This window comes from Triticum dicoccoides, chromosome 1A (assembly GCF_002162155.2).
Source record: "Triticum dicoccoides isolate Atlit2015 ecotype Zavitan chromosome 1A, WEW_v2.0, whole genome shotgun sequence".
Lineage (NCBI taxonomy): Eukaryota > Viridiplantae > Streptophyta > Magnoliopsida > Poales > Poaceae > Triticum > Triticum dicoccoides.
The window spans coordinates 249,516,003-249,541,506 of NC_041380.1; positions in this window are offsets into that span (position 1 = coordinate 249,516,003).

Below are 25,504 nucleotides of genomic sequence, written 5' to 3' on the forward strand. Positions count from 1 at the left end.
TACTCAAACTTCATCGGAGAGGCTATGGTGTTGATGTAGAAGCCCTCCGTGATCGATGCCCCCTCCGGCGAAGCTCCGGAACAGGCCCCAAGATGGGATCTCATGGATACAGAAAGTTACGGTGGTGGAATTAGGGTTTTGGCTCCGTATCTGATCGTTTGGGGGTACGTAGGTATATATGGGAGGAAGGAGTACGTCGGTGGTGCAACAGGGGGCCCACGAGGGTGGAGGGAGCGCCTACGGTAGGCAGGCGCGCCCCCTACCTTGTGGCCTCCTGTTTCCTTTCTTGACGTAGGGTCCAAGTCTCCCGGGTCTTGTTCATTGAGAAAATCACGTTCCCAAAGGTTTCATTCCATTTGGACTCCGTTTGATATTCCTTTTCTTCGAAACCCTAAAATAGGCAAAAAAACAGCAATTCTGGGCTGGGCCTCCGGTTAATAGGTTAGTCCCAAAAATAATATAAAAGTGGATAATAAAGCCCAATAATGTCCAAAACAATAGATAATATAGCATGGAGCAATAAAAAATTATAGATACGTTGGAGACGTATCAAGCATCCCCAAGCTTAATTACTGCTCGTCCTCGAGTAGGTAAATGATAAAAACAGAATTTTTGATGCGGAGTGCTACTTGGCATAATTTTAATGTAATTCTTCTGAATTGAGGTATGAATATTCAGATCCGAAAGATTCAAGACAAAAGTTCATATTGACATAAAAATAATAATACTTCAAGAATACTAACAAAGCAATTATGTCTTCTCAAAATAACATGGCTAAAGAAAGTTATCCCTACAAAATCATATAATCTGGCTATGCTCTATCTTCATCACACAAAATATTTAAATCATGCACAACCCCGATGACAAGCCAAGCAATTGTTTCATACTTTTGACATTCTCAAAACTTTTTCAATCTTCACGCAATACATGAGTGTGAGCCATGGATATATCACTATAGGTGGAATAGAGTGGTGGTTGTGGAGAAGACAAAAAGCGGAGAAGATAGTCTCACATCGACTAGGCGTATCAACGGGCTATGGAGATGCCCATCAATAGATATCAATGTGAGTGAGTAGGGATTGCCATGCAACGGATGAACTAGAGCTATAAGTATATGAAAGCTCAAAAAGAAACTAAGTGGGTGTGCATCCAACTTGCTTGCTCATGAAGACCTAGGGCATTTTGAGGAAGCCCATCATTGGAATATATGAGCCAAGTTCTATAATGAAAAATTCCCACTAGTATATGAAAGTGATAACATGAGAGACTCTCTACTATGAAGATCATGGTGCTACTTTGTAGCACAAGTGTGGTAAAAGGATAGTAACATTGTCCCTTCTCTCTTTTTCTCTCATTTTCTTATTTGGGCCTTTTCTCTTTTTTATGGCCTCTTTTCTTTCTCTCTTTTTTTTAATTTTTCATCCGGAGTCTCATCCCGACTTGTGGGGGAATCATAGTCTCCATCATCCTTTCCTCACTGGGACAATGCTCTAATAATGATGATCATCACACTTTTATTTTTCTCACAACTCAAGAATTACAACTCGATACTTAGAACAAAATATGACTCTATATGAATGCCTCCAGCGGTGTACCGGGATATGCAACGACTCATGAGTGACATGTATGAAAGAATTATGAATGGTGGCTTTGCCACAAATACGATGTCGACTACATGATCATGCTAAGCAATATGACAATGATGGAGTGTGTCATAATAAATGGAATGGTGGAAAGTTGCATGGCAATATATCTCGGAATGGCTATGGAAATGCCATAATAGGTAGGTATGGTGGCTGTTTTGAGGAAGGTATATGGTGGGTGTATGATACAGGCGAAAGGTGCGCGGTATTAGAGAGGCTAGCAAAGGTGAAAGGGTGAGAGTGTGTATAATCCATGGACTCAACATTAGTCATAAAGAACTCATATACTTATTGAAAAAATCTACAAGTTATCAAAGCAAAGTATTACACGCATGCTCCTAGGGGGATAGATTGGTAGGAAAAGACCATCGCTCGTCCCCGACCGCCACTCATAAGGAAGGCAATCAAAAAAATAAATCATGCTCCGACTTCATCACATAACGGTTCACCATACATGCATGCTACGGGAATCACAAGCTTCAACACAAGTATTTCTCAAATTCACAACTACTCAACTAGCATGACTTTAATATCACCATCTTCATATCTCAAAACAATTATCAAGTATCAAACTTATCATAGTATTCAACACACTCATAAGAGAATTTTTATTCTTGAATACCTAGCATATTAGGATTTAAAGCAAATTACCATGCTATTAAGACTATCAAAATAATCTAAGTGAAGCATGAGAGATCAATAGTTTCTATAAAACAAATCCACCACTGTGCTCTAAAAGATATAAGTGAAGTACTAGAGCAAAATTATATAACTCAAAAGATATAAGCGAAGCACATAGAGTATTGTAACAAATTCTAAATCATGTATGGCTCTCTCAAAAGGTGTGTACAGAAAGGATGATTGTGGTAAACTAAAAAGCAAAGACTCAAATAATACTAGACGTTCCAAGCAAAACACATATTATGTGGCGAATAAAAATATAGCTCCAAGTAAAGTTACCGATAGAAGTAGACGAAAGAGGGGATGCCTTCCGGGGCATCCCCAAGCTTTGGCTTTTAGGTGTCCTTAGATTATCTTGGGTGTGCCATGGGCATCCCCAAGCTTAGGCTCTTGCCACTCCTTGTTCCATAATCCATCAAATCTTTACCCAAAACTTGAAAACTTCACAACACAAAACTTAAAGTAGAAAATCTCGTGAGCTCCGTTAGCGAAAGAAAATAAAAGACCACTTCAGGTACTGTAATGAACTCATTATTTATATATATTGGTGTTATACCTACTGTATTTCAACTTCTCTATGGTTTATAAATTATTTTACTAGCCATAGATTCATCAAAATAAGCAAACAACACACGAAAAACAGAATCTGTCAAAAACAGAACAGTCTGTAGTAATCTGTAGCTAGCGCAAGATCTGGAACCGCAAAAATTCAAAAATAAATTTCTGGACGTGAGGAATTCATCTATTAATCATCTGAAAAAATAATTAACTAAATAGCACTTTCTAAATAAAAATGGCAGCAGTTCTCGTGAGCGCTAAAGTTTCTGTTTTTTACAGCAAGTTCAACAAGACTTTCCCCAAGTCTTTCCAACGGTTCTACTTGGCACAAACACTAATTAAACACAAAAAACACAACCAAAACAGAGGCTAGATAAATTATTTATTACTAAACAGGAGCAAAAAGTAAGGAATAAAAATAAAATTGGGTTGCCTCCCAACAAGCGCTATCGTTTAACGCCCCTAGCTAGGCATAACAAGCAAGAATAGATCTAGGTATTGCCATCTTTGGTAAGCAATCCATAAGTGGCTCTCATAATAGATTCATAAGGTAATTTAATTTTCTTTCTAGGAAAGTGTTCCATGCCTTTCCTTAATGTAAATTGGAATCTAATATTTCCTTCTTCATATCAATAATTGCACCAATCGTTCTAAGGACAGGTCTACCAAGAATAATAGGACATGAAGGATTGCAATCTATGTCAAGAACAATAAAATTTATTGGCACATAATTCCTATTTGCAACAATAAGAACATCATTAATTCTTCCCATAGGTTTCTTAATAGTGGAATCCGCAAGGTGCAAGTTTAGAGAGCAATCATCAAAATCACGGAAACCTAACAAATCACACAAAGTCTTTGGAATCGTGGAAACACTAGCACCCAAATCACATAAAGCATAGAATTCATGATCTTTAATTTTAATTTTAATAGTTGGTTCCCACTCATCATAAAGTTTTCTAGGGATAGAAACTTCCAATTCAAGTTTTTCTCCATAAGATTGCATCAAGGCATCAACGATATGTTTAGTAAACGCTTTATTTTGACTATAAGCATGAGGAGAATTTAGCACGGATTGCAGCAAGAAAATACAATCAATCAAAGAGCAATTTTCATAGTTAAATTCCTTGAAATCCATAATAGTGGGTTTAGCAACATCTAGGGTTTTAATTTCTTCAATCCCACTTTTATCAAAATTAGCATCAAGATCAAAAAATTCTGAATTCTTGGAACGCCTTCTAGGTAAAGGTGGATCATATTCAGTCCCATCATTATTAAGATTCATATTGCAAAACAAAGATTTAATAGGGGACACATCAATAAATTTTAGATCTTCATCATTCTTCTTCTGCATATCACACGAATTAACTAAGCTATTTAGATGGGTAGCGGCATCTTCACTAGGAAGGCCGGAAAATGGATCTTTCATGACAAGATTCAGCAAAGCAGTATTAATTTCACAAGATTCAGCATCGGTAAGAGGAGCAATCGGAGTGCTAATAAAATCAGTGTTGTTGGTATTGGTGAAGTCACACAATTTAGTATTATCTTGAGCCATCGTGACAAGCAAGCAAACTAACACACAAGCAAACAAAAAACAAGCAGGTAAAAAGAGGCAAATAGAGAAAGAGAGGGAGGATAGAGAGAGAGGGCGAATAAAACGGCAAGGGTGAAGTGGGGGCAGAGGAAAACGAGAGGCAAATGGCAAATAATGTAATGCAGGAGATAAGGGTATGTGATGGGTACTTGGTATGTTGACTTTTGCGTAGACCTCCCCGGCAACGGCGCCAGAAATCCTTCTTGCTACCTCTTGAGAACTGCGTTGGTTTTCCCCGAAGAGGAAGGGATGATGTAGAAAAGTAGCGTAAGTATTTCCCTCAGTTTTTGAGAACCAAGGTATCAATCCAGTAGGAGGCTACGCGCGAGTCCCTCGCACCTGCACAAAACAAATAAATCCTCGCAACCAACACAAATAGGGGTTGTCAATCCCTATAAGGCCACTTACAAGAGTGAGCTCTAATAGATATGATAAGATACTATTTTTGGTATTTTTATGATAAAGATGCAAAGTAAAATAAAGGCAAAGTAAATAGCAAAGGAAATAACTAAGTAGTAGGAGATCAATATGATACAGATAGACCCGGGGGCCATAGGTTTCACTAGTGGCTTCTCTCGAGAGCATAAGTATTCTATGGTGGGTGAACAAATTACTGTTGAGCAACTGACAGAATTGAGCATAGTTATGAGAATATCTAGGTATGATCATGTATATAGGCATCACGTCCGAGGCAAGTAGACCGACTCCTGCCTGTTGGGGAACGTAGTAATTTCAAAAATATTCCTACACATACACAAGATCATGGTGATGCATAGCAACGAGAGGGGAGAGTGTTGTCCACGTACCCTCGTAGACCGAAAGCGGAAGCGTTAGCACAACGCGGTTGATGTAGTCGTACGTCTTCACGATCCGACCGATCTAAGTACCGAACGCACGGCACCTCCGAGTTCAGCACACGTTCAGCTCGATGACGTCCCGCGAACTCCGATCCAGCAGAGCTTCACGGGAGAGTTCCGGCAGCACGACGGCATGGTGACGGTGATGATGTTGCTACCGACGCAGGGCTTCGTGTAAGCACCGCTATGATATGACCGAGGTGGAATATGGTGGAGGGGGCACCGCACACGGCTGGGAGAGATCAACTGATCAACTTGTGTGTCTAGAGGTGCCCCCCTGCCCCTGTATATAAAGGAGCAAGGGGGGAGGCCGGTCGGCCCTCTATGGGCACGCCAGGAGGAGGAGTCCTCCTCCTAGTAGGAGTAGGACTCCCCTTTCTGATTCCTACTAGGAGGAGGAAAGGAAGGAGGAGAAGGAGAAGGAAGGAGAAGGAGGGAAAAGAGGAAAGGGGGGCCGGCCCCCTAGTCCAATTCGGTTTGGGCTAGGGGGGCCGCGCGCCCTGCCTCCTCTCTTCCACCACTTGGCCCATGAGGCCCATTACTTCTTCCTCGTATTCCTGTAACTCCCCGGTACCCCCGAAAATACCCGAATCACTCGAAACCTTTCCGATGTCCGAATATAGTCGTCCAATATATCGATCTTTACGTCTCGACCATTTCGAGACTCCCCATCATGTCCCCTTTCCAATCGGGACTTTGAACTACCTTCGGTACATCAAATCACATAAACTCATAATACAATCGTCACCGGAACTTTAAGCGTGCGGACCCTACGGGTTCGAGAACTATGTAGACATGACCGAGACATGTCTCCGGTCAATAACCAATAGTGGAACCTAGATGCTCATATTGGCTCCCACATATTCTACGAAGATCTTTATCGGTCAGACCGCATAACAACATACGTTGTTCCCTTTGTCTTCGGTATGTTACTTGCCCGAGATTCGATCGTCGGCATCTCAATACCTAGTTCAATCTCGTTACCGGCAAGTCTCTTTACTCGTCCTGTAATACATCACCTCACAACTAACTCATTAGTTGCAATGCTTGCAAGGCTCAGGTGATGTGCATTACCGAGAGGGCCCAGAGATACCTCTCCGACAATCGGAGTGACAAATCCTAATCTCGAAATACGCCAACCCAACAAGTACCTTGGGAGACACCTGTAGAGCACCTTTATAATCACCCAGTTACGTTGTGACGTTTGGTAGCACATAAAGTGTTCCTCCGGTAAACAGGAGTTGCATAATCTCATAGTCATAGGAACATGTATAAGTCATGAAGAAAGCAATAGCAACAAACTAAACGATCAAGTGCTAAGCTAACAGAATGGGTCAAGTCAATCACATCATTCTCCTAATGATGTGATCCCGTTAATCAAATGACAACTCATGTCTATGGTTAGGAAACATAACCATCTTTGATCAACGAGCTAGTCAAGTAGAGGCATACTAGTGACACTTCGTTTGTCTATGTATTCACACATGTATTATGTTTCCGGTTAATACAATTCTAGCATGAATAATAAACATTTATCATGATATAAGGAAATAAATAATAACTTTATTATTGCCTCTAGGGCATATTTCCTTCAGTCTCCCACTTGCACTAGAGTCAATAATCTAGTTCACATCGCCATGTGATTAACACCCATAGTTCACATCGACATGTGACCAACACCCAAAGGGTTTACTAGAGTCAATAATCTAGTTCACATCGCTATGTGATTAACACCCAAAGAGTACTAAGGTGTGATCATGTTTTGCTTGTGAGAGAAGTTTAGTCAACGGGTCTACCACATTCAGATCCGTACGTATTTTGCAAATTTCTATGTCAACAATGCTCTGCACGGAGCTACTCTAGCTAATTGCTCCCACTTTCAATATGTATCCAGATTGAGACTTAGAGTCATCCGGATCAGTGTCAAAACTTGCATCGACGTAACCCTTTACGACGAACCTTTTGTCACCTCCATAATCGAGAAACATATCCTTATTCCACTAAGGATAATTTTTACCAATGTCTAGTGATCTACTCCTAGATCACTATTGTAGTCCCTTGCCAAACTCAGGGAAGGGTATACAATAGGTCTGGTATATAGCATGGCATACTTTATAGAACCTATGGCTGAGGCATAGGGAATGACTTTCATTCTCTCTCTATCTTCTGCCGTGGTCGGGTTTTGAGTCTTACTCAACTTCACACCTTGTAACACAAGCAAGAACTCCTTTTTGACTGTTCCATTTTGAACTACTTCAAAATCTTGTCAAGGCATGTACTCATCGAAAAACTTATCAAGCGTCTTGATCTATCTATATAGATCTTGATGCTCAATATGTAAGCAGCTTCACCGAGGTCTTTCTTTGAAAAACTCCTTTCAAACATTCCTTTATGCTTTGCAGAATAATTCTATATTATCTCCGATCAACAATATGTCATTCACATATACTTATCAGAAATGCTGTAATGCTCCCACTCACTTTCTTGTAAACACAGGCTTCACCGCAAGTCTATATAAAACTATATGCTTTGATCAACTTATCAAAGCATATATTCCAACTCCGAGATGCTTGCACTAGTCCATAGATGGATCGCTGGAGCTTGCATATTTTGTTAGTACCTTTAGGATTGACAAAACCTTCTGGTTGCATCATATACAACTCTTCTTTAATAAATCCATTAAGGAATGCATTTTTGTTTATCCACTTGCCAGATTTCATAAAATGCGGCAATTGCTAACATGATTCGGACAGACTTAAGCATAGATACGAGTGAGAAACTCTCATCGTAGTCAACACCTTGAACTTGTCAAAAACCTTTTTTTCGACAATTCTAGCTTTGTAGATAGTGACACTACTATCAGCGTCCGTCTTCCTCTTGAAGATCCATTTAATATCAATGGCTCGCCGATCAATGGGCAAGTCAATCAAAGTCCATACTTTGTTCTCATACATGGATCTCATCTCAGATTTCATGGCCTCAAGCCATTTCGCAGAATTCGGGCTCATCATCGCTTCCTCATAGTTCGTAGGCTTGTCATGGTCAAGTAACATGACCTCCAGAACAGGATTACCGTACCACTCTGGTGCAGATCTCACTCTGGTTTACCTACGAGGTTTGGTAGCAACTTGATCTGAAGTTACATGATCATCATCATTAGCTTCCTCACTAATTGGTGTAGTAGTCACGAGAACATATTTCTGTGATGAACTACTTTCCAATAAGGGAGCAGGTACAGTTACCTCATCAAGTTCTACTTTCCTCCAACTCACTTCTTTCGAGAGAAACTCCTTCTCTAGAAAGGATCCATTCTCAGCAACGAATATCTTGCCTTTGGATCTGTGATAGAAGGTGTACCCAACATTTTCTTTTGGGTATCCTATGAAGATGCACTTCTCCGATTTGGGTTTGAGCTTATCAGGTTGAAACTTTTTCACATAAGCATTGCAACCTCAAACTTTAAGAAATGACAACTTTGTTTTCTTGCCAAACCATAGTTCATACGGTGTCGTCTCAACGGATTTAGATGGTGCCCTATTTAATGTGAATGTAGCTGTCTCTAATGCATAACCCCAAAACGATAGCGATAAATCAGTAAGAGACGTCATAGATCGCACCATATCTAATAAAGCACGGTTACGATGTTCGGACACACCATTACACTGTGGTGTTCCAGGTGGCGTGAGTAGTGAAACTATTTCACATTGTTTTAACTGAAGGCCAAACTCGTAACTCAAATATTTTACTTCTGCGATCATATCGTAGAAACTTTTATTTTGTTACGATGATTCTCCACTTCACTCTGAAATTCTTTGAACTTTTCAAATGTTTCAGACTTGTGTTTCATCAAGTAGATATACTCATATCTGCTCAAATCATCTATGAAGATCATAAAATAATGATACCTGCCTCAAGCTTCAATATTCATCGGACCACATACATCAGTATGCATGATTTCCATCAAATCTGTTGCTTGCTGCATTATTCCGGAGAACGGAGTCTTAGTCATCTTGCCCATGAGGCATGGTTCGCAAGCATCAACTGATTCATAATCAAGTGATTCCAAAAGTCCATCAGCATGGAGTTTCTTCATGCGCTTTATACCAATATGACCTAAATGGCAGTGCCACAAATAAGTTGCACTATCACTATTAACTTTGCATCTTTTGGTTTCAATATTATGAATATGTGTATCACTACGATCGAGATCCAATGAACCATTTTCATTGGGTGTGTAACCATATAAGGTTTTATTCATGTAAAAGAACAACAATTTATTCTCTTACTTAAATGAATAACCATACTACAATAAACATGATCAAATCATATTCATGCTCAACGCAAACACCAAATAACACTTATTTAGGTTCAACACTAATCCCAAAAGTAGAGGGAGTGTGCGATGATGATCATATCAATCTTGGAACTATTTCCAACACACATCGTCACTTCACCCTTAACTAGTTTTGTTCATTCTGCAACTCCCGTTTTGAGTTACTACTCTTAGCAACTAAACCAGTATCAAATACCGAGGGGTTGTTACGAACACTAGTAAAATACACATCAATAAACTGTATATCAAATATACATTTGTTCACTTTGCCATCCTTCTTATCCGCCAAATACTTGGGGCAGTTCCGCTTCCAGTGACCAGTCCCTTTGCAGTAGAAGCACTTAGTCTCAGGCTTAGGACTAGACTTGGGCTTCTTCACTTGAGCAGCAACTTGCTTGCCGTTCTTCTTGAAGTTCCCCTTCTTCCCTTTGCCCTTTTCTTGAAACTAGTGGTCTTGTCTACCATCAACACTTGATATTTTTCTTGATTTCTACCTTCGTTGATTTCGGCATTACAAAGAGCTTGGGAATCGTTTCCGTTATCCCTTGCATATCATAGTTCATCACGAAGTTCTACTAACTTGGTGATGGTGACTAGAGAATTCTGTCAATCACTATCTTATCTGGAAGATTAACCCCCACTTGATTCAAGCGATTGTAGTACCCAGACAATCTGAGCACATGCTCATTGCTTGAGCTATTCTCCTCCATCTTTTTGCTATAGAACTTGTTGGAGACTTCATATCTCTCAACTCGGGTATTTGCTTGAAATATTAACTTTAACTCCTGTAACATCTCATATGGTCCATGACGTTCAAAACGTCTTTGAAGTCCCGATTCTAAGCCGTTTAAGCATGGTGCAATAAACTATCAAGTAGTCATCATATTGAGCTAGCCAAACGTTCATAACGTCTGCATCTGCTCCTGCAATAGGTCTGTCACCTAGCGGTGCATTAAGGATATAATTCTTCTGTGCAGCAATGAGGATAAACCTCAGATCACGGATCCAATCTGCATCATTGCTACTAACATCTTTCAACTTAGTTTTCTCAAGGAACATATCAAAAATAAAACAGGGGAGCTAAACGTGAGCTATTGATCTACAACATGGATATGCTAATACTACCAGGACTAAGTTCATGATAAATTTAAGTTCAATTAATCATATTACTTAAGAACTCCCACTTAGAAAGACATCCCTCTAATCTTCTAAGTGATCACGTGATCCAAATCAACTAAACTATAACCGATCATTACGTGAAATGGAGTAGTTTTCAATGGTGAACATCACTATGTTGATCATATCTACTATATGATTCATGCTCGACCTTTCGGTCTCAGTGTTCTGAGGCCATATCTGCATATGCTAGGCTCGTCAAGTTTAACCTGAGTATTCTGTGTGTGCAAAACTGGCTTGCACCTGTTGTAGATGGACGTAGAGCTTATCACACCCGATCATCACGTGGTGTCTGGGCACGACGAACTTTGGCAATGGTGCATACTCAGGGAGAACACTTTTATCTTGAAATTTAGTGAGAGATCATCTTATAATGCTACCATCAATCAAAGCAAGATAAGATGCATAAAATATAAACATCACATGCAATCAATATAAGTGATATGATATGGCCATCATCATCTTGTGCTTGTGATCTCCATCTCCGAAGCACCGTCATGATCACCATCGTCACCGGCGCAACACCTTGATCACCATCGTAGCATCGTTATTGTCTCGCCAATCTTATGCTTCCACGACTATCGCTACCGCTTAGTGATAAAGTAAAGCATTACAGTGCAATTGCATTGCATACAATAAAGCGACAACCATATGGCTCCTGCCAGTTGCCGATAACTCGGTTACAAAACATGATCATCTCATACAATAAAATTTAGCATCATGTCTTGACCATATCACATCACAACATGCCCTGCAAAAACAAGTTAGACGTCCTCTACTTTGTTGTTGCAAGTTTTACGTGGCTGCTACGGGCTTAGCAAGAACCATTCTTACCTACGCATCAAAACCACAACGATAGTTTGTCAAGTTGGTGCTGTTTTAACCTTCTCAAGGACCGGGCGTAGCCACACTCGGTTCAACTAAAGTTGGAGAAACTGACACCCGCTGGTCACCTGTGTGCATAGCACGGCGGTAAAACCAGTCTCGCGTAAGCGTACGCGTAATGTCGGTCCGGGCCGCTTCATCCAACAATACCGCCGAACCAAAGTGTGACATGCTGGTAAGCAGTATGACTTATATCGCTCACAACTCACTTGTGTTCTACTCGTGCATATTACATCAACGCATAAAACCTGGGCTCGGATGCCACGGTTGGGGAACGTAGTAATTTCAAAAAATTTCCTACGCACACGCAAGATCATGGTGATGCATAGCAACGAGAGGGGAGAGTGTTGTCCACGTACCCTCATAGACCGAAAGAGGAAGCGTTAGCACAACACGGTTGATGTAGTCGTACGTCTTCACGATCCGACCGACCCAAGTACCGAACGCACGGCACCTCTGAGTTCAGCACACGTTCAGCTCGATGACGTCCCGCGAACTCTGATCCAGAAGAGCTTCACGGGATAGTTCCATCAGCACGACGGCATGATGACGGTGATGATGTTGCTACCGACGCAGGGCTTCACCTAAGCACCGCTATGATATGACCGAGGTGGAATATGGTGGAGGGGTGCACCGCATATGGCTGGGAGAGATCAACTGATCAACTTGTGTGTCTAGAGGTGCCCCCTGCCCCTGTATATAAAGGAGCAAGGGGGGAGGCCGTCCGGCCCTCTATGGGCGCGCCAGGAGGAGGAGTCCTCCTCCTGGTTGGAGTAGGACTCCCCTTTCCTACTCCTACTAGGAGGAGGAAAGGAAGCAGGAGAAGGAGAAGGAAGGAGAAGGAGGAAAAAGAGGAAAGGGGGCCCAGCCCCCTAGTCCAATTCGGTTTGGGCTAGGGGGGCCGCGCGCCCTGCCTCCTCTTTTCCACCACTTGGCCAAAGAGGCCCATTACTTCTTCCTCGTATTCCCGTAACTCCCCGGTACCCCCGAAAATACCCGAATCACTCGGAACCTTTCCGATGTCCGAATATAGTCGTCCAATATATCGATCTTTACGTCTCGACCATTTCGAGACTCCTCGTCATGTCCCCGATCTAATCCGGGACTCCGAACTACCTTCGGTACATCAAATCACATAAACTCATAATACAATCGTCACCGAAACTTTAAGCGTGCGGACCCTATGGGTTCGAGAACTATGTAGACATGACCAAGACATGTCTTCGGTCAATAACCAATAGTGGAACCTGGATGCTCATATTGGATCCCACATATTCTATGAAGATCTTTATCGGTCAGACCGCATAACAACATACGTTGTTCCCTTTGTCATCGGTATGTTACTTGCCCGAGATTCGATCGTCGGCATCTCAATACCTAGTTCAATCTCGTTACCAGCAAGTCTATTTACTCGTTCTGCAATACATCACCTCGCAACTAACTCATTAGTTGCAATGCTTGCAAGGCTCATGTGATGTGCATTACCGAGAGGGCCCAGAGATACCTCTCCGACAATCGGAGTGACAAATCCTAATCTCGAAATACGCCAACCCAACAAGTACCTTGGGAGACACCTGTAGAGCACCTTTATAATCACCCAGTTATGTTGTGACGTTTGGTAGCACATAAAGTGTTCCTCCGGTAAACAGGAGTTGCATAATCTCATAGTCATATGAACATGTATAAGTCATGAAGAAAGCAATAGCAACAAACTAAACAATCAAGTGCTAAGCTAACAGAATGGGTCAAGTCAATCACATCATTCTCCTAATGATGTGATCCCGTTAATCAAATGACAACTCATGTCTATGGTTAGGAAACATAACCATCTTTGATCAACGAGCTAGTCAAGTAGAGGCATACTAGTGACACTTTGTTTGTCTATGTATTCACACATGTATTATGTTTCCGATTAATACAATTCTAGCATGAATAATAAACATTTATCATGATATAAGGAAATAAATAATAACTTTATTATTGCCTCTAGGGCATATTTCCTTCACTGCCTGCATCTACTACTATTACTCCACTCATCGACCTCTATCCAACATGCATCTAGAGTATTAAGTTAAAAACGGAGTAACGCCTTAAGCAAGATGATATGATGTAGAGGAATAGACTCATGCAATATGAAGGAAACCCCATCTTGTTATCCTCGATGGCAACAATACAATACGTGCCTTGCTGCCCCTACTGTCACTGGGAAAGGACACCGCAAGATTGAACCCAAAGCTAAGCACTTCTTCCATTGCAAGAAAGATCAATCTAGTAGGCCAAAGCAAACTGATAATTCGAGGAGACTTGCAAAGATAACCAATCATACATAAAAGAATTTAGAGAAGATTCAAATATTATTCATAGATAGACTTGATCATAAACCCACAATTCATCGATCTCCACAAACACACCGCAAAGAGAAGATTACATCGAATAGTTCTCCACAAGAGAGGGGGAGAACATTGTAAATAGATCCAAAAAGAGAGAAGAAGCCATCTAGCTACTAACTATGGACCCGTAGGTCTGAAGTAAACTACTCACACTTCATCGGAGAGGCTATGGTGTTGATGTAGAAGCCCTCCGTGATCGATGCCCCCTCCGGCGGAGCTTCGGAACAGGCCCCAAGATGGGATCTCGTGGATACAGAAAGTTACGGCAGTGGAACTAGGGTTTTGGCTCCGTATCTGATCGTTTGGGGGTACGTAGGTATATATAGGAGGAAGGAGTACGTCGGTGGAACAACAGGGGGCCCACGAGGGTGGTGGGCGCGCCTAGGGTAGGCAGGCGCGCCCCCTACCTCGTGGCCTCCTGTTTCCTTTCTTGACATAGGGTCCAAGTCTCCCGGGTCTTGTTCGTTGAGAAAATCACGTTCTCGAAGGTTTCATTCCGTTTGGACTCCGTTTGATATTTTTTTTCTTCGAAACCCTAAAACAGGCAAAAAACAACAATTCTGGGCTGGGCCTCTGGTTAATAGGTTAGTCCCAAAAATAATATAAAAGTGGATAATAAAGCCCAATAATGTCCAAAACAGTAGATAATATAGCATGGAGCAATCAAAAATTATAGATACGTTGGAGATGTATCAAGCATCCCCAAGCTTAATTCCTGCTCGGCCTCTAGTAGGTAAATGATAAAAACAGAATTTTTGATGCGGAGTGCTACTTGGCATAATTTTTGCATGTGGATGCCCTGGTGGTTGTTGTGCTGGTGGTTGCACATAGTTCTGATTTTGATCAACCTCATCCTCGTAATCTCCTGCAAAATCCTCCTCCTCCGCATCAGCAGCAGGAGCCACAGAAGTATCAACAACAGCACCAATAGTTTGGCCAGGTGCAAGAGGGAGACGGCTCGCTCGGCGGAGGATTCACGACGTGGAGGTCGTCACCGTCGTCGTCGTCGTCGTCGTTGTCGTCGTCGTCGTCGTCGTCGTCGTTGTTGTTGTTGTTGTTGTTGTTGTTGTTGTTGTTGTTGTTGTTGTTGTTGTTGTTGTTGTTGTTGTTGTTGTTGTTGTTGTTGTTGTTGTTGTTGTTGTTGTTGTTGTTGTTGTTGTTGTTGTAGAGGTGCGTTAGGTGCAGCTGGTGGTGGTGGTGGTGGTGGAAGATGCGTGAGCAATTCATTAAACTTGTTATCAAGCTTTGATTCAAACGTCTTCTCCATGCCATCTATCTTCTCCATGGCCTCTTCAAATCTGTTTAGCACATCTTGCACCCATCCACTCATCATTTGCTGACACTTATCATGCAACTCCTTATTCGTCATGTTCTCCCAGTCAGTCTCGTCGGCTTGTGATCCTGCCAAGGTTAGCAGCAATAGAAACACACAAGAATATGATCTTACAGACTACTAACAAGAGGTGGTGATGGGCGTCACAAATCCGTCAAGCAAATCTCAAATTCTTACCAGTTCTTACCCAGCAGCAGGCGGTGATTGGCAACCGTCGTAGTCAAAACTCTCAAAGGTTGGATAGAGCGATTACCAGGGAGAGTCAAACGCATGACATAGATGTATGTGGAGCTGGGAAGGCTTATAATATGGTAGCAAAAAGGGTCAGCAATAATCAATTAAGAGATGGAAAGTTGAATAAATGCTCAACGACGGTACTATGCTGGTCCTAGGCTAGACCGTGCTAGAGAGCGATCCTAGAACACTAACAAAATCACGACGCTGCACGTAAACAAGGGAGGAGCACGCTCTGAATTTTTTCTTTTTTTCACTTTTTTCCTCTTTTTTTGCTCCGCAATAATTTTTTTTCGAAAAAGTCTACAAATAGTCTCAAAACTGCCTAGCCAGAATTTTCCAGACTTAGTTTTTTTGAGTTTGGAACTATTTTTCTACTACGGGTAGCACAAAAGTTAGGGAGTCTGACTTGGTCATGACTCGAAGTATCGCGTGATCTGGAAACCGAAAACAAAGCAATAAATACTAGACTCGGACTGGTGGCGGAGATGAATCTGGTGGAAACTCGGGCTAGTGGCGGATATATGTAGGGCAGTGGAACATGGACTAGTGACGAATCTGTGATGGAGGTGGACTCGGATTATCGTGATGGCGGTGGATATCTGGTATATAGCAGCAGTGATGACGATGGTGATATATGGCAGTGGTGGTGACGATGGTGGTATATGGCAATGGTGACAATGGTGGTGGTATATGGCAGCGGTGATGATGATGATGCAGTGGCGGCGTGATAACTTGTGAACAGAACTCGAAACTCTAAAGGACTAGACACTAAGACCAGAAACTAGACACGATGATGCAACCACAAATTCAACAATGCAAAACCCTAAAAAGATTATGCAAATGCTCAGATTGGTTCGGATATGATGAACTAACCCTAAAAAATTTTCTGGCTTTTTCGTGGACTATAGGTATGATGAACAGACTCGATCTAAACTATGAAAATCTGGAAAATCTCACCGAGCAACCTGGAAATCTGATACCACTTGATAGAGGCGAAGGTGTCCCGATATTTCGATGAGATGGTGGCTATCGTTTTCGGTGGGAGTCGACCTTGACAATTCGACTACGAACGTGCGAGACATCGCGCCTTAGCAATTGCTAAACCAACTTTCGAGGGTTATTGACCACGCCAAAGCACGATCAACCTGACCACGAGGGTCTGTTTCCTGTGAGCAAACAAAGAACAAGTAAGAAACTAAGATTGCAATCTGGATATTGCAAATATAAGAGGAAAGCTTTATTGATCAAGGTTGGGTTCTGTGATGTCTTAGTCTGGTCATTGAACACAAACGAAGTACGCGAAGTTGCTTCTATGGCGAACTTTTAATCTAAACAAAACCCAAAGTCTAAACGATGCCCTAAGGGCTATATATATGGAGGAGAGAGGGGGGAATTTCGTGGCCCTTGGCGGAGGGGTCCGAAACCAACCCTAAATCTTGTTTCCCCACACATACGGACTCTAAAAATAACCTATACTTAAGTATTTCGAAAATACATGGGCCTGGCCCGATAATAAGGTGACGCAACACCTATAATAGCCTCTGGACGAAATTTATGAAGTGGCATCTTGTATATTTCATCCAAGGCTTCATGCACTCCTTATGGTGGCTTCAAAGTCCTGAAATCATCACTTGTGACAATGTTCTTGATCCCCTTGCACACGCCATCATCTCCATGCTTGGTCTTGCTCTAGTGTTCATCCCTCTTATCCATGCCAAGCCCTTCATTTGTAAGCAAAACAAATGTATCCAATTTAGGCAACATCATATTCTCATGAACATTAGAATCATTACCAAGAAATGAAAGTACCTAATAATTCAATTGGCGTGCGTGAGCTCTAGTAATTGGTCCAATATGTATAGCAGCAGGGGCTGCGGGTGTAACAATGGTATTGATGTCCTCATCAATAGTTCAGTGTGCCATGCTTTGTGGCCTAGAATCGGGACTTCAAAGACGTTTTGAAGTTGATATTTCAAGCTAATGCACGGGTTGAGAGATATGAAATCTCCAACAAGTTCTATAGCTGCAAGATGAAGGAGAACAGTTCTATCAGTGGACACATACTCAAAATGTCCGGGTATCACAACCACTTGACTTGGCTGGGAATTGATTTTCCGGTTGAGAGTGTTATTGAAAGAGTTCTTCAGCCACTGCCACCATGCTACAAAGACTTCAGGATGAACTATAATATGCAAGGGATGACAAAAACAATTCCCGAGCTCTTCGCAATGCTTAAGTCCGCAGAGGTAGAAATCAAGAAGGAGCATCAAGTGTTGATGGTTAACGAGACCACTAGTTTCAAGTAAAAGGGCAAGCCAAAGAAAGGGAACTTCAAGAAGAATGGCAAGAAAGTTGCCGCTCCCGTGAAGAAGCCCAAAGCTGGACGCAAGCCTAAAACTGAGTGCTTCTACTGCAAAGGAAATGGCCACAGGAAGCAGAACTTCCCCAAATTCTTGGCAGATAAGAAGGATGGCAAAGTGAACAAAGTGAACAAAGGTATATTTGATATACATGTTATTGATGTGTTCCTTACTAATGCTCATAGTAGCGCCTTGGTATTTGATACCGGTTCAGTTGCTCTTATTTGTAACTCAAAACAGGAGCTATAGAATAAATGAAGATTGGCTAAGGACGAGGTGACGATGCGTGTCGGGAATGGTTCCAAGGTTGATGTGGTCGTCGTTGGCACGCTACCTCTACATCTACCTCCAGAATTAGTTTTAGACCTCAATAATTGTTATTTGGTGCCAGCGTTGAGCATGAACATTATATCTAGATCTTGTTTATTGCGAGACGGTTATTCATTTAAATTAGGGAATAATGGTTATTCTATTTACGTGAGTAATATCTTATATGGTCATGCACCTCTCATAACTGGTCTATTCTTATTGAATCTCGATCGTAGTGATACACATATCCATAATATTGATGCAAAAAGATGTAAAGTTGATAATGTTAGTGCAACTTACTTGTGTCACTGCCGTTTAGGTCATACTGGTGTAAAGTGCATGAAGAAACTTCATGCGGATGGACTTTTGGAATCACTTGATTATGAATCATTTGATACTTGTGAACCATGCCTAATGGGTAAGATGACTAAAGCTCCATTCTCCAGAACAATGGAGCGAGCTAATGACTTACTGGAAATAATACATACCGATGTATGCGGTCCGATGGGTGTTGAGGCATGCGGCAGGTATCATTATTTTCTAACCTTCACAGATGATTTAAGTAGGTATGTGTACATCTACTTGATGAAACACAAGTCTGAAACATTTGGAAAGTTTAAAAAATTTCAAAGTGAAGTGGAGAATCATCATAACAAGAAAATAAAGTTTCTACGATTTGATCGCAGAGGCGAATTGATGAGGACATGACTACCTTGGATACGACCAAAAATATTGCATACATGTGTATTTGTGAGGTTATTTCTAATGCAAATTATGCAATAATTTATTTATGCCATCCAGGACAAAAATACTTAACAAACTTCCGTGCCATGTCTAATTGCAGGTGTATGGGGTATTTGTACAATACACATATGAAGATAAGGGAAAAAGAGAAGTTTAGGTGCTGTTCAAAAAGTCCTCTCACATCACTTTTGGGCCAAGAGAAGATAGAGTCCAAGTCTCTCATGTTTTGGATTTAGATTCGGACTGTGCAGACATACCTGACTCAAAACTCCAACAACTTTTTCATACGCACTCCGAATTGGGTGATTCTTTTTGTGTTTCAAAGTAGATTTTGTGCTCTTTCCAACACAATTGGATTTAGCTTCAAATTCGTCCAGAGCGTTTATTTATGGATGTAACAATCTGATGTTGCAGCAAAATCTGAGTCAAACTACAAACCCAAAGGTGTTGCATCACCTCCACTTGGGCCCATGAGCCTTTTACGACCTAGGGTTAGTTTTAGGCTGCCTTGGGACGTCCTCCCACCTCCTTGGCTGCCAAACCTTGCTCCTATATAAGTAAATCCATCTAGTAGCTTTTTCCTTGGTATTTGTTTAGTTAAAAGTTCGCCATAGCTGCAACTTCGCGTACTTCATTTGTGTTCAACGACCAGACAAAGGCGTCACAGAACCCCACCTTGATCAATAAAGTAATCAATAGTTATCATCTCATCGAAAGATCAGGACACCGTTGCCTCTATCAAGTGGTATCAGTTTTCAGGTTGCTCGGTGAGAATTTCCAGTTTTTCCTAAATTAGATTTATTTTCTTACCTATTGTCCAAGAAAAAGCCACAACAAAGTTAGATTTATTCATCCTTTGTCCAAGCCAGTATGAGCCTTTGCAATTTTCTTTTCATTCCTTGCATAGTTGAATTATCGGTTGCATCATTGTGTCGAGTTGCTGGTCTTAGTGTCTAGTTCGTTTAGAGTTTCGAGTTATGTTCACATTAGTCACGCCGTTGCTGCATCGTTATCCCTTTCGCTGTCCACCATCCATCCATCAATTTTCACCATGTGCTACCAATCGTTCATTGTCACAATCATAGTTGAGGTCGTTCACATCTTCGCTAGATCCAATCTGCATCTTATCTTATCTAGTTTGTCTTGGAAAGGGGGGGGTGAGAAAAAAAAGCAGAGAAAAAAAGTTAAAAAAAGTCAGAGAAAAAAAGGGAGAGAAAGAAAAAAAAGTGTGAGCAAAAAATGAGAAGAAAAAAAATTCAGATCTATCTAGACTCAATCTCGTAGTTGATTTCGGATTGGAATATGTTTCCTGCACTGTTCAGTAAAACAACCATAACTTCCTCATACAAAGACTGTTTTGTCTCCGAGAGTACTCAAATGAAAACTAGCGACGAGCTGCATCTAAATAGTTGCAGACAATTTCAATATTTGGCACCTCAAAATCGGCTTCTAAATAGGTCTTTTTCCCTCCGAAGTTCGCAACACAGCATCTTCCAGTTTTTCACACTGGTTTTAGAATTTTTTGACTCCTCATATCAACTCGGAACTGAGTGATTCTTTTTGCATTTGAAAGCCTGAGTCAGTGTGATTCTTGATAAAAATTATCAGAAAATTGGTACAAACTTTTCCAGAGAAAAGTTTGAGAGAAAGTTGTTGTATATCCTACTTGGCAGTTGTTTTTCATCATTATCTTTACTGCCGTTGTGATCTTCACTTATATCTTGCTCTCTAGAGCTACTTAGTATCCTTCATTGATGCTAGTTGTGCTATGCCGTGACCTCATTAGTGTTCTAGGCTCGCGTCTCTAGTCTGGTCTAGCCTATGACCAGCACAGTACTGTCGTTGAGCGTTTATTCAACATTGCATCTCTGAATTGATTATTGCTAATCTTTTGCTACCATATATAGCCAACTTTGCTCCACATATTTCTACACCATGCATACGTACGTTCCCCTAGCAATCGCTTTACACAATCTTCAGAGTTATTTGACACCCCTGGTTGCGTGACACCACCTGCCGCATGGTAAGAACTTGTAAGATATTGATATTTGCTTTACTGTGAGCACTTTACAACCACATCCTAGTAGTTCATATGAACATTATTCTTGAATTTTGTTTCTTGTTTCTACTAATCATGACAGGTTTCAGAGATAGAAGTTCTTGGACGACGGACACATCTTCACCATCGCGAGAGTTGGGACAACACACACAAGCACATGGTCAGGTTATCTTTTTACCGTCATTTGAGGGTAGATTTAATCCTACTATTTATCTAGCTTGGGAGCTTGAAGTAGAACAAGTTTTTAGTCACCATGACTTTTTTGAACTTGAGCGAGCATGAGCTGCCACTAGAGCATGTACTGGTTTTGCTTCTGTTTGGTGGAGTGTGCTGATGTAGGGTAGGAACCCTAATTGGCCGATCTTTCACGAAAGGAGCGGATCCCGCGATGAACATGAAGAACACGAGGAGCAAAACGAGGGAAAAAACACAAGGGGAACACGAGAGAACACTCAAACCAACAAGAATGATTACACAAGTGCTAGATCCTCAAAACACGATAGGAGATACAACATCCAAAGTCAACAATGGACGATACAAAGGTAACCGGTCTTCTGAGGAGGTCTTGATGTTCTTCTCCGTACGGAGGTCTTGAATCAAAAGGGATCTTCTCCGTAAAGGCCGCGATCTCTCTCGTGGAGTAGATCCGATGTGGATGAGCAATGCTCTATCTCTAAATATGAGCTAAACCAATGCTAACCCCAGCTAGGAGGTGGTGGAGGAGTATATATAGTCTAGGGACACGAAGGGGTAAGTGAGGGGTACATGGGCTTCGGCCCGCAACACTGGACACAGCTAGGGGCCGGTCGTCCGAAAGGTACCGAACGTCCGGTGGCTCGCGAGGGTCCGGTCGTCCGGTACTTGTCAGACGTCCGGCGTTTTGGCTCGGTTGAGGTGGCGCCGGATTTTTGGAGACGATCGGACGTCCGATCGCTGGGGTGTGTCGGACGTCTGGTACTTGTCGGACGTCCGGCCGCTGTAGCTTCCGTTGGCTGGCCCTTCTTGCTAGATGAGTGCCCAGGCATCGGATGTCCGGTGTTGCCCGGTCGTCCGGTGGCCGAAGACTTCTCTTGGTCCTTGTACTTGGCGTCCTTGCTAGCTCGTCCGTTGGATGCGGTGGCTCCGTGGCTTTCCTCTAAGTACCCGATCAGGCATAGCACACATGTTGGAGGTAGTAGCCGTGTCTCACATGTGGAAAGTGACGATTCGGAGAGGAGCGAGTTCACCTTGTGTCCGATGGCGTATGTTCGAGGTCTCGTCGTATGTCCTCTTGGGGCTTGGAGAGTAGTCGGAGTGTACATGGGGATGAGTGTGGGATGCTCCGCATCGTCTCCCCCCCTTTGGAAAGATCCGACCTCGGATCATGATCCTCATCACCATGGAAACGGTTGTCGTGGACGAACTTGTAGTTGGACGGAGTTGAAGGCATGGCGCAATCCAAGTACTCTAAGGTGTCTCCGGTATGTGGTACATGCAAAATGAGCAAACACGAAGTACACTTGGAAATACAATGGTTAGAGCACACATAGTGTCCATCAAGTAAACATGTGTCCGTGCGACAATATTGATCATGACAAGGTGCATGAAGCTAATCCAAAAGATATGGAAATGTACGCACAACATTCATGGGAGTAAAAGCAAGAAAATGATCCATGCAACCACGATGCAAAATGATGTCATAGTGAGACGGTTTATCAATAGCATGAATATGGTAATGGATGCTCAATGTGATGTGATCACGCAATTGATGGTAGGAAATAAGATCATGATGTATGAATATGCCATCAAGAAAGATCACAACAAATTTGCTAAGGAAATGCACAAGCTCATATATCATGGATGACATGGAAATACAAGATGCAACAAGGCAATCATAATATGAGTCAATCCATGCATAAGATGCAAATTTGTCATGTGTATGATATGTCCATCGAGAATGACATGGGTGAGCACAATCAACAAATATGGAGGTGTTGGTATACCAATGCTCGATGTTGTGGCGTGAGTGGAGGTTCGAAGGTGCATCCAATAAGACCGAGCGCTCCTCAACTTGAATGTCCATAGAGCCAATCTTCAATGTCACTCCTCTGTTCGCGAGATGTACCATGTAGATAACAAGAAGGAAACAACACTGAAAGAGTGACCCATCCAATATGCATATTTGAGGATGGCTCAAAGGGAAGGAGTTCACCTTCATGAGAATGTCAAAAATGTTGGTGTCGCGCACCATGCACGCCTTTACATGACCAAGTTGTCTCGTGAAGGTATCGCCTTGTCAATCCTTCAAAATGAAAGAACATGACAAACACTCAGAAAAACAAATGAGGTTAGCGGAAATGCAAAACCTATCATTTGTGTGGTAAGATACCCAACAAGTGTATGCATCATGATCATCATAAGAAAGGATATGGGAGCATTTCATAGTATGGAGGCATATGATGCAAGAACAACCAAATACAATAAGCTCAATCAAACAAGCATGCATCACAAGTAAGATGTCCAAGTCTGCACGATCAATAAGCATAGATGCAACAATTGGAGGCAAGCGACAATGAACAAAATATATCATGTGAGAGGCATCAACATATACGTCATCAACCCAAGAAATCAACTAATAATGGAACATGGGTGATGCGACAAAGCAAGCAATCATAGCAATCAAGTGGTGTGAGCTAGTAGTGCGAAGATGCAACATACTACAAGGAATCATAACAAGCATGTCATGGGTGCAAGTAGTGTGCATGAATAATTCACATGACATAGCACAAACATGAAAGGAGGATATGAGCAAAATAGCATCAACAACATGAAGCACATGATAAACATGGCAATAGCAACAAGGATCTCCACCAAGCATGCAAAATACACATAGGAGTAGCATAATGGTGAATCATGGGTAGATGCAAGCAAGGGTCACAATTGCATGGCAAAGGCATAGAAGCAAGCATAGCATGAAAAGTGAACATGGTAAAATGAGCATGAAGCGATAGGCGGTATATAGCCCATAGCCGTGTGAGAGCCAAGTGAGAGAGGTGCGCATAGTAGTTGCGCGAAGAGAGCGGTGGGAACGATAGTTCACGGGATCCCAAGTCATCTTTGCTCTCAAGAGCTCGTTTCGTCAACTCTTGGGATTGAGAGGCTGACGAGTATACGTGAGTACCTACACAAAACAAAGACAAAGGGAAAATTGTGTGTGCGTGGTAGATGTACACATCATCCATCATGATGCGCACGTGCTTGTGTTGGTTATGTAACGCCCTCGATGCGGCTATATCTCCTACGTGTCGAAGCACGACTTAGAGGCATAACCGCATTGAAAGCAATGTCGCAAGTAAGGTAATCTTCAGAACAAGTAAGGTAATCTTCACAACAACCCATGTAAATAGATAAAAAGGGTAAAGGTACATAGTTGGCTTACACTCGCCACGTCACACAAATACATGAATAACATTACAATGATCCAATACACTCATGGTCCGACTACGGTACCAAAATAAAAGATCAACCCCCACATGCGACACGGTCCCCGATCGCCCCAACTGGGCACCACTACTGATCATCTGGGAAAGACACATAGTAACGACGAGAGTCTTCATCGAACTCCCACTTGAGCTCAAGCGCGTCATCTGGAACGGTATCATCGGTCCCTGCATCTGGTTTTGGAAGTAAACTGTGAGTCACGGGGACTCAGCAATCTCACACTCTCAGGATCAAGACTATTTAAGCTTATAGGTAAGGCAAGGTAATATGTGGAGCTGCGGCAAGCGACTAGCATATATGGTGGCTAACCTGTTCGCAAAAGAGAGCGAGAAGAGAAGATAAAGCACGAACGAAGAACTATGATCAAGAAGTGATCCTATAACAACCTACGTCAAGCATTACTCCAACACCGTGTTCACTTCCCGGACTCCGCCAAGAAGAGACCATCACGGATTACACACGCGGTTGATTCATTTTAATAAAGTTAAGTTCATGTTATCTACAACCGGACATTAACAAATTCCCATCTGCCCATAACCGCGGGCACAGATTTCAAAAGTTCAAATCCCTGCAGGGGAGTCCCAACTTAGCCCATCACAAGCACTCATGGTCAACGAAGGATATTCCTTCTCCCGAGACGTTCCGATCAGACTCGGCATCCCGGTTCTACAAGACATCTTCGACAATGGTAAAACAAGTCCAGCAACACCGCCCGAATGTGCCGACAAATCCCGATAGGAGCTGCACATATCTCGTTCTCAGGGCACACTCGGATAAGCAATCTGTACAACTAAAACCAGCCTTCGAGTTGCCCCGAGCTGGCGCTGCAAGGGGCTCTAGTTTGGACCAACACTCAGAGGAG